Raw genomic sequence first — 5,567 nt, 5'->3', positions numbered from 1 at the left:
CGATGTAACAACGATGAAAAATACAACTTTCCTCTAGCTCCTAAATGTTTCTTCCCCGCTCCCACTACCATGACTCGAATTCAACCTTGCAAGTCTGGTTAGACCAGAGGATGTACACTGGTACAGATAGGAACTGAGGTCCTGCATTTCTAACCAGCCTCCAGGGGAGGCAGAGGGTGCTGCCCTGGGGACCACACTTGGAATCACCAGGCCTTAGCACAAAAGAGGCCTCTGGCCAGCCCATGTGTTTGTTTGGCTGGGGGAGTGTTCCCCAAAGCCTGCAGGAGTTGCCAGCTTTTCCAAATTGGAGATGTCATGTAAAAAGCAAGACCTCCAGCTTTTCTGAGAGGCGGAAGATCAGACAAGCCAGGCCTTTGCAGTCCCACACAGTGGAGATCAGATGGAGGTAGAGAGAAGCTGTGCTCTGCAGTTCTGCACACGCCCCTGCCCTGCCATCGGAGCCACTGCGTCTACCTGCCTGCCTGGGCCCTGCAACGACTGTGTTGGTCGCTTTCATCCTCGCAGCCCGAACATGTTAACAACCCACCCCACAACGCCACACTCTGCCAGGAGCTGCGGGCGCACCTGGAAGGAACTGACCCCATTCATTTGTCATCATAAAAGGACCCACAATTTTTTTTTATGGAACTAGCAATCGTTTCTGTTGCCAGAATTGTTCGGTTTAGCAAGTGCTTGAGCTGCTCCCGGGTGGCCTTTCTTTTGCTTGCACATGAGGTCGATGGTGCCCGCTGCCACGGAGCCCATTTCACTCACAATAACCTCCTGTGTGCAGAGGAGAACTGCCCCAGACAGCCTTTGGAAACAGATCACCAGGCCTATCATCCACGGTGCCTCTAGGTAGGTTGGAACCTCCAGCCTTGCAGTTAGTAGATGAGTGCCTGTTTGAACCCAGGGACTGAAGGTGGCTTTTCAGTGGTGCCCAGCCTGATCAAAAAGCATTAAAGGAACAGAGTTCATGAGTATTTCCAGTGGTTCTCAACCTGTGGGTCGTGACCCCTTTGGGGGTTGAATGACCCTTTCACCGGGGTTGCCTGATTCATAACAGTACAAAAAGACAGTTATGAAGTAGCAACGAAAATAATTTTATGGTTGAGGGTCACCGCCACATGAGGAACTGGATGAAAAGGTGGTGGCATTGGGAAGGTGGAGAACCACTGCTATAGACCAGGAGGCACAGGGCCAGGAGGCAATGATGCCAGGCTAGGGTATAGCCCAGTCAACCCTCAACCAGCAGTGGCTCCCCCAAGCCCACTCTCTTCTTTTAAGATGTCCGCGCCTGAGTACACCTGGAAACACTTCTCGGGCGAGAGCCTCTGCCTGCCACGGGCGAGGGAAGGGCGCCACCAGGAGACAGCGTGAGCGTGCGGATGCCTGTGTGGTGAGTGTGCCTGCCAGCCCACAGACCAGGCCTCTTCTCGTTGTGAGCCGTTACTCTGCGCACTAGCACTCGGCTCTTTCCACATTTGAACGATGTCTCTTCATCTGGACAAGATGGAAAATGTTCCCCTTCGTGGCTCCTGAGCCCGCTTCTACAATTGCCAAAAGGCCTTCGGAGACCTCCCTGCTATCTGCATATTAACAGACCAAGAGAGATGGGCTGATAAAATTTTTAGTACCAATTGATGAAAAGTAGACCAAGAATCACTTATCCTCTGGTGCTTCCGACCCCTGGCGCGCCTGGCTGTCACTTCTCATCATGAGGAAGATCTATTATTACCGGGGTGGAGCTGGGATTAAGGCTTGTGAAACACAGAATTGGATCCGCCCCTCTAGTCTCTTGCTTCTTGTTCATCGGCACTTCTGTTTACCAGGACTGCAGGTGTGAGATTTTCTAGAGTTAGATTCTACCTATCTGGTCACACCTGAATTATGAGACCAAAATGGAGCATAAAGTCAGAGGTGTCAGAGGGAGTGAAATTTTAACAGTACACACACACACACACACACACACACACACACACACACACACAGAATATCAATATATGCACAAAACTGCAGAAAGAAATAGGACTTCGACCACATGCATTTGACTGCACACAGATAATAAGAATAAGAAGGACCTTGGAGAACCCTTACCTGGCTTGATGCACAAAACCGAGGAAGACTCCCATCACTCATTGGTGTTCCGTTTGTTTTCTTGTGCTTAGATACCAATATTTAAAGCTTTCCAGAGAATATATCTTGAAATAAATGACAAACACACAGAAAAACTGCCCTACCCATGCTTGCCCGACACTGCACGGTACCCTAAGTCACACTCTCTATGTGAGGCCCAGAACTTCTTCTCAACTATGACCAGCTTTCTAAATCATCTGGCCTCTGAGTGAATGTCACTGCATTAAACAGAACACAATACTCACACTGTGATAATTCGAGAACAACTAAATAACGGTGTAATTATCTACTCCATGCTGATCTAGCCCTGAAGAATAGTTAACTACCTCGATAGAATTTTTGTTTTGTTTCGTTCCCCTCCTCCCATTTATCCTTTATTTACCCATCACTGTAATCTCAGAGCCAATGTAGAGTCTGATACCTAGTATGAAACTCTCACCCCATCCAGTTATTTCTGATTCCTACCAACCTATGGACAGAGCACAACTGCCCTTGTGGGCGTCTGAGGCTGTAGCTCTTGAAGGAAACAGAGAGTCTTATCTTCCTTCCTGGCAGTGACTGCTGGGTTCAAATTGCTGACCTTGTGGTCAGCTGTCCAGCACATAACCCACTACACCACCAGCTACAGCCTTGGAGACCCTAGGTAGGGTTGCTCTGATATATATAGTAGGTTTATGGAATAAACACAAACTAAATGAATGGGTAAAATTGACAGGTAACTAAGGAACAGCTACTGTCCATTGGGAATCTGAACTCATAATGGGAACTGAGTCAGAAATACAGATTCAATATGACACTGTAGGAAGATCACAATATGTCTGGTGATCTGCTTCTGAAAATCAACCAGTGAAAATCCTCCGAGTCACAGCAGAATACTGTCTGCCGTTGCGCTGGTAGGAATGGCAGAAGGCACTCAAAGCACAGCACGACTGTAACAAGGATGCAGAGTTGACTCTACATCAAGTACAACAACAAATTATAACATGCAAGGATGATATGGGTACGTTTATCATATCACACTCTAACAATTAACATTAAAAAGAAATAGGAGCAAGCAGCTCATAGTGACTCTAAAGGAGAGTGTGGGACCTCCTTATTGGATGCCCAAGGTGGCCCATCTTCATGGAAGTAGACTGGCACATGTTCCTCTTGAGGAGCAGCTGCTGTGTTTGCACCACCAGATGCTGGGTTAGGCTCTAAGCAGTTAACCACTTGCCAGTTGGAATATACTCAATGGCAATAGATTTCTTTCTTTCTTTTTAAAGAGACCAGCAGATCAAGCAGGGGTATATGAGACTTTAATCAGGAAGATTTCCCTGGGATATAAAGAACTAGATTGAGGGCCTGATGATTACACTACTGTGCTTTTCAAATGCTAAATGCTAACTTAGGAACTTGAATTTTGAACTCCACTCAAAATCGAGGGCATGCTATTTTTTAAAGTTTTAGTGAATCATGTGTTCTCTTTCTTCAACTGCACTTCCGTAATTTTTCCAAGACTCCAAGAACTAAAGAGCATTGAAATATTGTGAGCAGCAATGATGGCACTGGGAGTCAAACAGGAAAGTAGAAAGGTTGCTTTTACTCTCACAAGCTTTAAAACAAAGACAACGATGACAGTGAGATCCAGGCTAGAGCTGGGAAGGTGGACTATGCCATTCAAGCAGGGCTCATGATGTCCAACAAAAGGAGACGTGTGGCGTGGTGGGCTCTGAAGATTCTCTCTCTCTCTCTCACACACACACACTGGCTTTCAACTGTGCATATATCATTTGAAAGAATCTCTCATTGTTCAAAATTGTCCAGTATGTGGACAATGGTACATTTCTAGAGTAGATAAGGGGGTGTCGAAGTGAAGAGGTTTAATCTTAAGCATGAACAAAAATGTAATTTCTTAATTTCCTTAAAGGCAGTAAAATCATATTAATACTAATAAGGCCTGTGTCTCAGTTGCTGAGGGCTGCACTGCTACAAAGATCAAAATAAAGATGGTGTTAACGGAAAGTGATTTATTTTCTCAGCTCTACAGGCTCAAAGTCTGAATCGGGGATTCTGCCTTGTCTGCTTCCTTCCTTGAAGCTAATCTTGGGTAACTTCTGGTTCCTTGGTTTACAATCCTTGCACAGCATCTGTCTTTCATTGTTTGTGCAACTATGTTTAATCTGCTCTTTTTATATCTCAGAGTTGACTAGGTGAGAAGGTAGGGAGGGGCAGGGAAGCTAGATTCATGGAACCAGAACAATCAGAATTTGAATCACAAGAATGCTGACACTGTGGAAAAGACAACCAACATTACAGAACGTGTTAACACTTCTAAAATGGGGAGCCAATCTACTGTGTAGACATTCACTCAAGACAAAATAAAATAGTATTTAAGAAAAGACAGAGAAGAAGTGGGTAGGCCTAGGACATAGTATACATAGTATGGCCTCATTAATGTATCAATGAAAACCCTGTTTTCAAACAGGACTACACAAGAAGAGGGTTAAGATTCAAACATGCCTTTTATGAGTACAATTTAATCCTTAACATCCACTGTTGCTGTTGTTGCTAGGGACCCGCTAGTTGGTTCTGACTCTTAGGCACCCCACACACAACAGAACAAAACATTGCCTGGTCCTATGCCAGGCTCATAGTTATTAGGTTTGAGCCCACTGCTGCAGACACTGTGTCAATCACAGCCATTGGATTGGTTTAAAGTCATGAGCATCCAAGTGTGAGTAAAACATTTCCTTTGCCCTATAACTACAAAATAAATCCATTCTCAGCAGAGAAGTCTTTGCTAGGTAAGATATGACTAGAGGAAAATTCCGCCAGAAATTCTTCTTGCCTTTAGGTTGACTCTATTGATCTTCGGCAGATGAACATTGGGCAAAATAGAGTCAGAGTATTCTCTTCCTGAATGGCTTCAGCTTACAAAACTTTATATTTATTGGGGCAAACTCTTATAATAAGAGTCAATGTTGCAGTGTGTACATGAAGTTCAATCCAGTTGGAAAAAAGTTTGTCCTGTGGGAACATCTAAACTGGGTACCCAGCTAAGTCATGCATCCAATGGCTGGGTCAAAGCATCCTGTAAACTAATGCCATTTGAGATAGTTTATTGTGCCAGCCTGGCCGATAAACACAAGTGGGATTAATTGAAGGGCAGAGAGATAAATGCCTTGCTCTTTGATCATCGGACCAGTGTGCGGCTGCCTTGCTTGTCCTGTGCCTCAATTTAAAAGCTACACTACCTGTGGGACGCCTAGCCTGTGGACTGTGTCGCTGTAAGTTGAGGTCCCTTTAAGACATCGCTGGAGCTGGGGACTGGCAGTTGGTGACCTGGCTGGCAGTTGGTGACCTGCCTTCTGATTGGCTGCTGTGCTGACATAGCTGAGCTCGCTCTATAAATAGAGGAAGATCTGGCAGCAGATTGGACTGGAAGGACT

Source organism: Echinops telfairi, unplaced genomic scaffold, assembly GCF_000313985.2.
Source record: "Echinops telfairi isolate 266 unplaced genomic scaffold, ASM31398v2 ScPeMD7_31;HRSCAF=116, whole genome shotgun sequence".
NCBI lineage: Eukaryota > Metazoa > Chordata > Mammalia > Afrosoricida > Tenrecidae > Echinops > Echinops telfairi.
The sequence above is the reverse complement of the archived record's forward strand: the minus strand, read 5'-3'. Positions refer to the sequence as shown.